Genomic DNA, 13,574 nt, shown 5'->3' on the forward strand with positions numbered 1-13,574 from the left:
GTGCATCAAGGATATTGGTTGATTATTCTCCCTTGAGTGGTGTCTTTGGTTTTGGGATCAAGGTAGTGCTGGCCTCATAGAATGAATTTGGAAGTTTTCCTTCCATTTCTGTTTTTTGGAACAGTTTCAGAAGAATAGTGTTAATTCTTTAAATGTTTGGTAGAATTCCCCTGGGAAGTCACCCAGCTCTGGACTCTTGTTTGTGGGGAGATTTTTTTTTTCTTTTGACTTTTTTTTTTCTCTTTTTAATTTTTTTTAAATTTTTTATAAACATATAATATATTTTTATCCCCGGGGTACAGGTCTGTGAATCACCAGGTTTACACACTTCACAGCACTCGCCAAAGCACATACCCTCCCCAATGTCTATAACCCCACCCCCCTTCTCCCAACTCCCCTCCCCCCAGCAACTCTCAGTTTGTTTTGTGAGATTAAGAGTCATTTATGGTTTGTCTCCCTCCCAATTCCATCTTGTTTCATTTATTCTTCTCTTACCCCCTTAAGTGTGGGGAGATTTTTTATTACAGATTCATTTCTTTGCTGGTTATGGATCTGCAGAAGTTTTCCATTTTTTCCTGTTTCTGTTTTGGTAGTTTATATGTTTCTAGGAATGTATCCATTTCTTCCAGATTTTCTAATTTGTTGGCATGTAATTGCTCATAATATTCTCTTATAATTGTTTCTATTTCTTTGGTGTTGATTGTGATCTCTCCTCTTTCATTGATGATTTTATTGTTCATTCTCTTTTATTTTTGATAAGTCTAAGTGAGGAGTGGTTTATCAATCTTATTCTTTCAAAGAACCAGCTCCTAGTTTTATTGATCTGTTGGTTGTTTTTTTTTTTTTTAATTTCTAGATTACGGATTCTGATCTAATCCTTATTATTTCTTTTCTACTTCTATAGGCTTTATTTGCTGCTCTTTTTCCAACTCCTTTAGGTGTAAGGTTAGGTTGTGTATTTGAGACTTCTCTTGCTTCTTGAGGAAGACCTATATTGTTATATACTTCCCTCTTAAGACTGCCTTTGCTGCATTGCAAAGATTTTGAAATGTTATGTTTTCACTTTCATTTGCTTTCATGTACCTTTAAAAATTCTTCTTTAATTCCCTGGTTGACCCATTAATTACTCAGTAGAAAGTTCTTTAACCTCCATGAATTTGTGTTTCTTTCCATTTTTTCCTTGTGGTTGTCTGAAAGCTTCATATCATTGTGGTCTGAAAATATGCATGGCATGATCTCATTATTTTTGTACTGGTTGAGTCCTGACCTATTATGTGATCTATTCTGGAGAATGTTCCATATGCACTTGAAAAAATGTGTATTTTGCTGCTTTAGGATGAAACGCTCTGAATATATCTGTTAAGCCCATCTGGTCCAGAGTGTTACTGAAAGCCCTTCTTTCCTTGTTGATCTTCTGCTTAAATGATCTGTCCATCGCTGTGAGTGGGTTGTTACAGTTCCTATTATTATTGCATTATTGTCAGTGAGTTTCTTTAAGTTTGTTATTAATTGATTTATATAATTTATTGCTCCCATGTTAGGGACATAAATATTTACAATTTTTAGATCTTCTTGTGGGATAGACAACAAGTCTATTATTTAGTGTCCTTCCTCATCTCTTATTGCAGTATTTGGGTCAAAATCTAGTTTGCCTCATATAAGGATGTCCACATCAGCTTTCTTTTGATGTCCATTAGCATGATGAATGGTTCTCCATGCCCTCAATTTCAATCTGGAAGTGTCTTTGGGTCTAAAATGAGTCTCTTGGGGGTGTTGTACATCTTGGAACACTGCATCAAAAATAAAGGATGTATTTTACAGTGATTAACATAACACATAAAAAAATTTTTAAATAAAATAAAATGAGTCTCTTGTTAGCAGCATATGGATTGGTCTTGTTTTTTTATCCACTCTGATACCCTGTGTCTTTTGTTTGGAGCATTTAATCCATTTACATTCCAATAATTATTGAACGTTATGAAGTTAGTGACATTTTATTACCTGTAAAGTTGCTGTTCCTGTATGTTGTCTCTGTTCCTTTCTAGTCTTTACTACTTTTGATCCCTCTTTCCACTCAAAGGGTCCCCTTTAATATTTCTTGCAGGACTGGTTTAATGTTCACAAGGTCCTTTAATTTTTGCCCGTCTTGGAAACTCTATCGCTCCTATTCTGAATGACAGCCTTTTTGGGTAAAATAGTCTTTGCTGTATATTTTTCCCCTATCGCACATTGAATATATCAGGCCAGTCTTTTCTGGCCTGACATGTTTCTGTGAATAGGTTTGCTGCGAGTGTTATGTGTCTACCCTTAAAGATCAAGGACTTTTTTCCTGAACTGCTTTCAGAATTCTCTCTTTATTCTGCAAATTTTACTATATAATATGTTATGGTACGGACTGTTTTTGTTGTTTTATATCTATGCCTTTTGGACTTGAATGTCTGTTTCCTCCCCCAAATTAGGGAAGTTCTCAGTTATAAGTAAATATAAATATAAATATAAATACTTTCTGCCTCTTTTCCCCATTCTTCTTTTGGGATTTCTATGATATGGATTTTAGTTTGCTTTCTGGAATTGCTGAGTTCCCTAAGTCTGCTTTAATGATCTAATAGTTATCTTTTCCTCTTCTTTTCAATTTCATCATTTTCATAATTTTATCTTCTATATCACCTATCCTATCCTCTGCTCTTTCAGTTCTCATAGTGATTATATCCAGTTAGTTTTGCATCTCAGTTATAGCATTTTTTATTTTAGCCTGATCAGTTTTTAGGTCTTTTATCTCTGTAGCAAGGGTTTCTCTGGTGTCTTCAATGCTTTTTTCAAGTCCAGCTAGTATTATAACTGTTGATCTGAATTCTTGTTCAGACATATTGCTTATATCTATTGTGAACAAGTACCTGACTGTGATATCTTTTTGACCATTCTTTTGGGGAGATTTCCTCCATCTTGTCATTTTGGCTAAATTTCTATCTTTTGCATGTTATGAAATCTTATTGTTTTCTGCACCTCAAAGTAATGCTGTATTAAAAAGTGGTCATACACAGTACAGGGCCTGACATTTCAGGAAGTGTTCCTTATGTATGCTGTGTGCACTCTGCTGTTGTGTTTTGGCTGCTCTTTTCCAAAGATCAGTCCTTTGCAGAGTTCCTTCTTGCTTGCAGTGGGGAGTGTTTGGTCCTTTCAGTAGATGTGCTTTGATTTGTTTGTTGAAAAAAGCCTGGAAAAAAAAAAAAAGAAGGAAAGAGAGAAAGAGGAAAGAAAGAAAGAAAGAAAAGAAAAAGAAAGGAATGAGAAAAAGAAAAGAAAAAAACCTCCACACTTGGGGCACCTGGGTGGCTCAGTGGGTTAAAGCCTCTGCCTTCTGTTACGGTCATGATCCCAGGGTCCTGGGATGGAGCCCTGCATAGGGCAGTCTGCCCCACAGGAAGGCTGCTTCCCCCCAACCCACCTCTGCCTGCCTCTCTGCCTACTTGTGATCTCACTCTGTCAAATAAATAAAATCTTAAACAACAACAACAACAACAAAAACCCTCCACACTTGGTCCAAAAAAATCCTCCACACTTGATCCAAAAATAAGAGAAAAAGAAAAAGAATGAAGAAACAGACAATAAAAACAAAACAAAACAAACAAACAAACAAACAAACAAAAACAACTCTAAGCCCAATTCCAAAGAAAAAGAGAGAAAAAAATAATGAAAAAGAAAAAAAAAAGGAAGCTAGGGGTGCCTGGATGGTTCACTCGGTTAAGCTTCCAGCTCTTGCTTTTGGGTGAGGTCATGAGCTCATGCTTTGTGGAATTGAGCCCTGCATAGGGTTCTGTGTTCAGTGGGGAGTCTGCTTAGAGATTCTCTCGCTCTGCCTCTCCCCTTGCTCTCTCTCATCCTCTCTCTCTCCATCTCAAAGTAAATAAACCTTTAAAAAAAAAGAAAAGAAAAGAAAAAAGTAGCCTAATCCAAAGAGAGAGAGAGAGAGAGAGAAATGAAATGGAAACAAACAAACAAACAAAAACCTAACAAACAAAGAAACTATAATTCTGATTTCAAAGAAAAAAAAAGAAAAAGAAAAAGAAAAAGAAAGAATAAGAGGAAAAAAAATACAGTCTGGTCCCATTTCCCCCAGAACTAAAGGGGCAGTGAGGCACTGTATCATCAGTAGAGTTGGTGCATGAAGGATGCTGCCTTTGTTGTTCTTCTGGGGATACTCCTGTTGCACTGGCTCAGAGTCAATCCTGCTCCATTAGAAAAAGCATATTACTCAGTCATCCAAAAGGATGAATACCCAATTTTGCATCAACATGGATAGAACTGGAGGAGATTATGTTAAGTGAAGCAAGTCAAATAGAAAAAGTCAATTATCATATGGTTTCACTAATTTGTTAAACATAAGGAATAGCATACAGGATGTTAGGAGAAGGAAGGGAAAAATGAAGGGGGGGGTGGGAGGGGTAAACCATGAGAAACTATGGACTCTGGGAAGCAAACTGAAAGTTTTAGGGTGGAGGGGAGTGGGGGATAGGGTTGGCTCTGTGATACGTATTAAGGAGGGCATGTATTGCATGGAACACTGGGTGTTATATGCAAACAATGAATCATGGAACACTACATCAAAAATTAATAATGTACTGTATGGTGACTAACATAACATAATAGTAATAATTTTAAAAAATCATCTGCTAAGCAATTCACTTTCAAGTAACTTGCACCCACCACATTGTCTCCCTCCAACTGTAGAAATCCTTCTTTGAATCCTCAGATTGATTTCCTGGGTTTTCCAAGGGATCTGACCTCAATACATCTGTGTTCAAGAAATGAGGAAAGTCCCCAGGTGTCTCTATTACTCTGCATTCCTAAGTCCTCCTTAACTAACTAAAAATTTAAATAAAAATTTGAAAAAATAAAGTCTGCATCTCAGTTGGCTGTCATTTCTGAATTTGTTTTAACTGATTTGTATTCTAGTCATTCTAGATTTCTTTTTCTTTTATTTTTTCTGTCTAGTAGTTTTTCCTCCAGTATCTTACTGTAAAAAAATTTAACCTACCCCCTAGATCTATAGTTTACATTTTATTTTATTTTATTTATTTATTTTTTACTTTTTTTTAAAAGATTTTATTTATCTATTTGACAGGCATAGATCACAAGCAGGCAGAGAGGCAGGCAGAGAGAGAGAGGCAGAAGTAGGCTCCCTGCAGAACAGAGAGCCTGATGCAGAGCTCGATCCCAGGACCCCAGGATCATGACCTGAGCCGAATGCAGAGGCTTAACCCACTGAGCCACCCAGGTGCCCCTACAGTTTACATTTTATTATATTTGCTTTGTCTCATATTTATCTGTGTAGTAATTTTTTAATTAAAAATCTAATTTTTGGACATTGGCGATTTTACACTGCTGATAGCTGAATTTTCTTTTGTTCCTTCTAAGGATGTTTGATGCAGTCCTGGGAGTTAAATTATGTCCTTAAGTTACATGAAGATTAAATTGACATTTTGAGACTGTGGGAGCTTTGTTAGGTTGGGCTTAAAGTATCTTTCCTGGCTAGTTTATCCCTACCACTAGTCCATGCCCCTCTGGGCTCCAAATGGAAAGCCCTGGGATTTTCAACAGAAGTCTCCACTCCTCCTGGGGAGCCTGAACATCTCCTAGGTCAGGGTGAACTCCCTTGCCACTCTATGCCCTGCCTTGTAAGGTTTCTTCTGGCACAAGTGAGATGTAGTGTTTAACAACAGACTAGAGGGCATCCCTACGTAAATTTTGGGAATTCTTTCTTTGTGTAAGCTTCCTTTCTGGTTCTCCGCCCTGCAAATTCCTCAGCCTCAGCCTCATTGAATTTAATCTCTGAAGAGAGCAGAAGGAATTAACTGAGAATTATTAAACCCTATTTCAAAATTGTTGTATGTAATTATGTATAGAAAACTGCAGAAATTACTCAGCACAGTTCTGCTATCACCACACAGTTTCTTTTTTACTAAGATTATATTGAAAACACTTGGTCAGGCATGGTTTTCACCTTTGTCTTCTGCTGTTTTGTTTAAGTTCTGCTGCTATTCCTCTGGGTCTCTCAGTGTTCTTATTTTAATGCTCTCAATTCTGAGTGTTTTCTTACATTAAAGATCTTCCTTCTTTTCTTTAAAAAAAAAAATTCATAGTAAAAACACATAAAAGTAAAGAGCATAGTATAACTACTCCCCTAATCTCATCACTCATCTTCAACATTTGCTAACATTTAAAGTTTCTTGGTCCTAATTTCAAAATATTGTCAGATTTTACATCTGCAATTCCACTAAGGCAAGAGTTGTTAACCTTGGCTGCATATTAGAATCACTGGGAAAGCTTTTAAAAAAGACCTATTCTTAGGCTACATTCAAGACCAATTAAATCTGGATCTCTGCTGGCGGGACCCTGGCATCCTTAGTTTTAAATCTCCCGATGTGATCCCAGTGTGCAGCCAATGTGGAGAACTGCTGCTCTAAGGTCATCTTATGATGCGTCTCCATCAGCTTCATTCCAGGGAGAACTTCTGTCTTCCAGTAGGGTGTGCAGAGAGCTGTCCATTGGTCACTGATTAGGGGTGGCTGAGTCTGACTGTGTTTGTGGGAACCTGTTTCTCAGCTGCGCTGTATGACTAAACATCGTTTGCTTAGGGGTTTCTGGATGCTGTCTTTTGTTGATGTGATGGTAGAGATGATTTGTTTAATGCTTTTCTGTTTGTTTGTTTGTTTTGCCACTTTCAAATTAGATTTGGGCTATTTTAGACAGAAACACAGGCACCAAGAGTGATTTTTTAAAATATGTTATTAATTTATTTGAGAGAGAGAGTGTGCGTGAATAAGTGAGAGAGTACAAGCAGGGGGAGCAGGAGAGGGAGGGAAACAGGCCCTCTGCCCAACACGGGGCTCTATCCTAGGACAACTGGACCATGACCTGAGCCGAAGACAGATGCTTAACCAACTGAGCCTCCCACACACCCCTAGAGTGTTCTTAATAGAGCAGTCAACAGCCTCTCCAACAGCTTGGTACTAATGTGTGTTTATTTATTTATTTATTTTCTCATTTTCTTTCTTTCTTTCTTTCTTTTTTTTAAGATTTTATTTATTTGAGATAGAGAGACAGACTGGGGGGGGGGGGAGTGAGGGCATGAGCAGGGTGGGATGGGCAGAGGTAGAGGGAAAAATAGGCTCTCCACTGAGCAGGGAGCCCAATGCAGTCCTCAATCCCAGGACCCTGGGATCATGACCTGAGCCAAAGGTAGACACTTAACCCAGGCACTCCTATTTTCCCATTTTTAAAATTTTACTTTGAATCTTACGGTAACTGTGAGGTAGGTATCATTTTGGAGATGGAAACAAAGATGCATAATTTTAGAGATCTGTGCTCAAGGTCATGGTCACTGTTAGTATGCTTCAAACCAGGACTAGTTCTCAGGTTTTGCTACTTATGCCAATGCTCTCTCCCTTACATAGAGTGTTTCCTCTGGGTAGGCTACAAGCATGCTGTAGATCCTGAGGAGAAAACTTATAATACTACAGGTAATTCTAGTGCTCAGTGGAGGAATTTTATTTATGCAGCCATGAGTTCTCCTTGTTCGGGCCTGTCTCAATGGCACACTTGTACAGTTGGTCATCATAGGCCTGGTGGGATTTAGGGAAAGATATCAAATAACTTTGAAGGAAGATGGCTTTATCAACATCTATAGGAGAGATAAGCATGCTTATGCATTGCTGTGGGACAGTAAATTCAACTACTTTGGAGGGGAATTTGGTAGCATCTATTAATATAAGTGTGTAAGCCCTATTTCACTTATAGGTGTTTACTCTAGAAAAATACTCACTGTCTGGAAGTATGGACCATTCATCACAGCATTGTTTGTAATAGTGCAAAATTTGAAACAAGTTAAGTGTTTATTATTGTGGAATAACTTAGTCTTTAATGTTAAATGGATAATGGCAAAAAATTACTCTGAAATACTATGCAAGAATTAAGAGTAGTAAGTAGAGTTATGTATTCTAATGTGCAAAGACTTCTAAGATATGGTGTGGAGAAAAAATAAAGCTGTAGAAATGAAAGAATATGGAATTGTTTACATGAAACAAAATAAAGAAGAAATAAAATGTGTAATGAATAAAAAGAGTCTGGAAGGAGCACACACCAAATTGGTAATGGTAGTTATTTCCAAATTGGGGAGAGGAGACTGGTCTTAGGGATGGGTAGTAGAAGGGTACTTTAACTGAATGTTTACTATTATTATGCAAATGAATGTTTTAGGGATCTAAATGAAATACAGTTTCCTTGAAAAACGAATGAACACCTATTAAGACAAACTGGGCTTTTATTCAGTGCAATCTGTTAAGACTATGATATTGCTTCTTGAGAAGTGACATCCTTATGTGAACTCAGTAGAGCCTATTTCATCTTTCCCAGTCCCACACCCATCTTACATTTAATTTGACTCAAGGGCCATTGAGCCATACTTAAAAGGATCAGGAACAACCTAGTAATTGTCTTGATTTTAGCAAAAAGTCAAGTGTGATTCAGTAGGCAGATGACACTTGACTTTTGTAGAGTGCTGTTTACAGAGGTTCTTGGTTTGCTCCTTGTGCTCTAAGAAGGATGGGTGGGGAGCCATGGCACACCATGCACCTGCAGGTTAAGTTGTGCCTCTGTTACCAAACTCCAAGCTCAGTATTGGTTGGAGAGGAATTTGAACTTTATTTGAAAGGCTAGCAACTTGGGGGAAAAGCAGACTTTTGTCCAAAAGCCAACTCTGAGATTTCTGCCTGGCTCAGGAGTTTTTAAAGGGGCTTAGCATAGTTAATCAGGGAAGGGTATGCAGTGGTCTGCAACATTTCTTGATTACATGGGACTTGATAGTGCCACCTGCAAATGTTATCTCAGTGCTTGGGGTTGTGCAAAGGGGTCTGGTTCCTGTTTGGTGATGTGCAGGAGTACTCTGTTCTTTCTGCAAAGCAGAGCAAGTTCTACACAAAGAGAGGTTAGTAAAATCACTTGCATGACTTAAAAGAAGAAAAACATTTTGCTAAAAACATTGATAAGCTGATCAGAAAGCTGAGGTGGCTTCAAAAAGACTTGCTGGCATCTGTGGCCTGGGAATGTTTTGATCTTTCACTCCTCAAGGCCATTTGTCTGCCCTTTATGGATCAAAGGACTTATATCAGGCAAGTAAGGAGTGTGTTATCTTGAAACTAGTTGATCCTTAAGGCCAGATAGAGTGCTGTTACAGCATGAGGGTATTGAGGTGCTCTTTGCAGCCTTGTGGCTTTGTGGAAACCAAAGCTAGGTTCATGGCAGGGTAACAAGGAGATGATCTTGCTAACTCTCATCATCCTTTTGCTACTACCACTGTCTGTCCACCAACCCCCCCACCTAAGAAGCTTTACCAGCTTCTTTCTACTTAGTTACCAAAATTCTGAGTCTCTGTTCAGTCTGCTCATTCATTGATTTGAGAAGTATTTAAGCTTCTTGAGAGCAGAGAATCTTGTCTATTTTGGTCACTGAAATGTCATCGTGTATGCTACATAGTCAGCAAATATTTATTATATGAATGAATAAAGTATTTATCAAATTCTTGTTGTGCCTTTGGGCTGTGCAGTGGAGACATAGTGGTCATCGTTCCCTGCCTGGCGGGCTCAATATCATTTATGGAGATAGATGGAGATGATGCCACCTACTAATGGTCAGATGGAGATGGTGGGCTACTGACTTCACCAAAAGAGGAAAGGACATTTTTGATGGAAATTGAAGGATGAGTAGAGATAGGCTTAAGATAAGCTGGGAAGGGAATTCCTAGCAGGAAAAAGGCAAATGTAAGGGCCCTAGGTAAGTATAAGAAATAACAGAAATAGACATAAACCCACTGATGGGAGGAGTCTGTGAGATGGCAAGAGATGAGGATGTGGACATGGGCAAGAAGGGGTTCTACAGCCCTTGCAAGTCTTGAATTTTGAGTTTCCATAATGTATAATAAAGGGCCTAATACCTGCCATACAGCAGATCCAAAATGAGATTTATTGTTGCATTTAGTTTCACCACTTTTAGGAACACTCCACTTGTACTTGACTTATTTCAACCTACAGTGATGTCTCCAATTTGCAATGTCGTTGTAGTGTCCATTGCATCATGTTACTTATGTATCTGCAGATTTTCCTTTAGTGACCCTCATATTCCATGGTTCCATGTGATTTTGGTGGACCTATCAATCAGGTAGCTCCCTTTGCTACCCTTTTGAAAGTGAGTAGAGCATTTAGGCTGACCAATCAGAGGGTCCAGCAGGCTGGGTCAGTGATTCCTCTGGGGCAGAAAGGGCAGGTGACCCAGAGAGAGCACATCAGAATTTGTTTGGGGGATTGACACAGTTGTGGGGGAGACAGGGCTCTTTCTCTTCTTTAGTATTATAATATTACAGAAGATTACATCCCAGCTAGGATTTGCTATGGTTTCTCTTAGCTTCTCCTTCTCTTTCTAGGCTCTGCTTCCTTCTGTGAGACCTTCATGCTTAGGAAGGTTCTCTCCATGGGCAGTTGTATTTTGGTGACCCTGTTTGCATCTCCAGATCCAACCATGCCTAAGTATGAAGCTTGAAGTAGGACTACTGGATGTATAGGAATATAATTCATTCCACTAATTTACTTTTTCTCTAGATAGATAGTGTGTAATTAAGAGACAAATTCTAAGCCCAACACTTTGTTGTTGTTAATCCCAGTGCCCAGTATGCTACTAAACATACATAGTTGATCAGACTATCTGGTGACTATTTGGTGACTAACAAAGAACCTAGGTCACTAAGTTTAGATGTTAGATCACTTTACTCTTGAATTAATCAGTTGGTAATGAGCAGTTCAAAATACAGTTTCATGTTCCAACTTTAGAGGGACTCCATGAGCTGAAAGATTGCTCCTTAGGTTGAATGATTTGTCAGAAATACTGTTTTTCCTCACTCACCAGGTAATAAGATGAAAGTGAAGAACACAGGAATATAATGTAGGTTTTGAGGAAAACAGAGTGTGGGAATCCCATTTGGCATAGGTATTTCATATTTCCAATTCTCCCTTTCTTAAGACACATTTGTGTTCCCGTCTAACATACTGGAAAGCATGTGATATGGGGGCAAGAGGAGTTGATCAGACTGGTACCGTTCAGGGACTTGCTCCATGGTCTCCTGACATGACTATGGAATCCTCTCTCCTTGCTTTGCTCTGGTTGTAGCTCTGTCAGTGTCACTGGCTGTTGTCTCTGTCTTTTCTTTATTAGAAAATCCTGGGGAAGAGGATTGATGTATTTGCTTATTAGCCTCCTTGATTACTGATGTTGATTTGATTCTTTTTTTTTTTTTGTCATTGTGCATACAAATCAAATTGTTAGACTAAGTCTAAGCAGTTAGTTCCCCTATATCCTGGAAAGACATTGAATGCCATCATGTGGGAAGTTCAGGACAGTGGATTTGAAATCTCACCACCCTCACCAAGCCATCTCCTTCTTTTTTTTTTTTTTTAATTAAAATTTTTTTAAAATTTAAAATTTAAATCCAATTAGCCAACATATAGTACATTATTAGTTTCAGATGTAGTGTTCAATAATTCATCAGTTGTGGGGCACCTTCATGGCTCAGTTGGTTAAGCATCTGCCTTTGGTTCAGGTCATGATCTCAGTGTCCTGGGATTGAGCCCCATGTTGGGCTCTCTGCTGAGCAGAGTGCCTGCTTCTCCCTCTCCCTGCCAATCCCATTTGTGCTCTCTCTCTGTGTCAAATAAATAAAACCTTAAAAAAAAAATTCTTCAGTTGCATATAACACCCAGTGCTCATCATATCACATGCTCTCCTTAATGCCCATCACCCAATTAGTCCATCTCTCTATGCATCTCCCTTCCAGCAACCCTCAGGTTGTTTCTTATAGTTAAGAGTCTCTCCTGGTTTCTCTCCCTCTCTGATGACTTCCCTTTCAGTTTTCCCTCCCTTCTCCTATGATCATCTGTACTGTTTCTTAAATTGCACATGAGTGAAACTATACGATAATTGTCTTTGACTTATTTTGCTCAGCATAATACCCTCCAGTTCCATCCATGTCAGTGGAAATGGTAAATATGGCTGAGTAATATCTCATTGTATAATATACTATACCTTCTTTGTTTTTTAAAGATTTTATTTATTTATGTGACAGACAGAGATCACAAGTAGGCAGAGAGGCAGGCAGAGAGAGAGGAGGAAGCAGGCTCCCTGCAGAGCAAAGACCCCCACTTCAGGGCTCGATCCCAGGACCGTGGGACCATGACCCAAGCCAAAGGCAGAGGCTTCAACCCACTGAGCCACTCAGGCACCCCTATACTATACCTTCTTTATCCATTCACCTATCAATGGACATCTCGACCAAGCCATCTTCTTATAGCTGAAAACTAGACCATCATTTCAAATGACCCTGAAGGAGTATAGAACAGAAAGCCTGCACAGATTGTGCACAAACTTGCCAAGCTACATGGGGAGGGAAGCTATAAGGTGACTGGTGGAAAATCCTGTCTGGGTTGTCTGTTCATCCCTCGGCAGTTCCCCTCTGTCGGGGACTGCCTCCGGCCGGGAAAGTCCCCACCATTACAAGAAGGTGCTTGGCTCACTGCTAGCAAAATACGCTGCAAGTATACAATGAACTTTCTGGTGAAGCCCGCCTAAAGGAGGACATAGTTATTGGCTGTATCAAATTTAATCAGCATAGTAACAGGACTCTCATTGGCTCTCCCCATTGCTTGACCCCTTATTGGTCACCCTGCTGTATATAAATTAAGGAAGTTGATTAAATAAACGGAAATGAAGCATTAACACCATACCAGGCTCATTGTCGTCCTTGCGGGCGGAGGGCGACACCCCTCACTAAAAACATCCTACAGGGGAAGCACTCCAGAGCTCTGCTGCTGCAACTTGATGCCTTCTATTTTCCCTCGTCCTTCTCTTCTTCCTCATCTTCCTCTTCCTCCTTCATTGGTCTATAGGTACAGACAGCTGAGTTAATCATTTTCCCATCTCAGAAGGCTCTCACCATCAGTAGGAATGAAGTTCCTTTTTCATTCTGTACATTTGTTTTTCCTTGTTTTCTCATCTCACTTCCACATCTTTGATTCTCCCACCCCCTAAACACTCATGTTGTGTTTGATATATGTTCTGGAGAATGCATATTTCCTTGTAAAATAGAGTTCTTTTGGCCTGTGTTTTTAATTTCATGGCTGAGCTTGTGCTCTAGAGCCTGGCAACTCAAAGTGTGGTCCTTGGACCAGGAGCATCCCCTGGAGATTGCTGGAAACACAGAATCTGAGGTCCTTCCCCATACCTGCTGAAACAGATCCTGCATTTTAATGATCCTAGTGATTTGCCTGTATGTTTAAGTTGGAGAAACTCTGATCTAGTTTGCATTCTCTTTCTTACTTTTTCTACTCAATTATATAAACTCTGTGTTACTATGTGCACATCCAGTCGTTGCTTCTAATTGCTTCATTTCTATAAAGTTCATTTACATTGTTTTCTTTTCCATACTCTCAGTGGTAGACACCTTCCCTGGTTGCCATGATTATGTTAAGTGACCC

Source organism: Mustela lutreola, chromosome 16 (assembly GCF_030435805.1).
Source record: "Mustela lutreola isolate mMusLut2 chromosome 16, mMusLut2.pri, whole genome shotgun sequence".
Classification (NCBI taxonomy): domain Eukaryota; kingdom Metazoa; phylum Chordata; class Mammalia; order Carnivora; family Mustelidae; genus Mustela; species Mustela lutreola.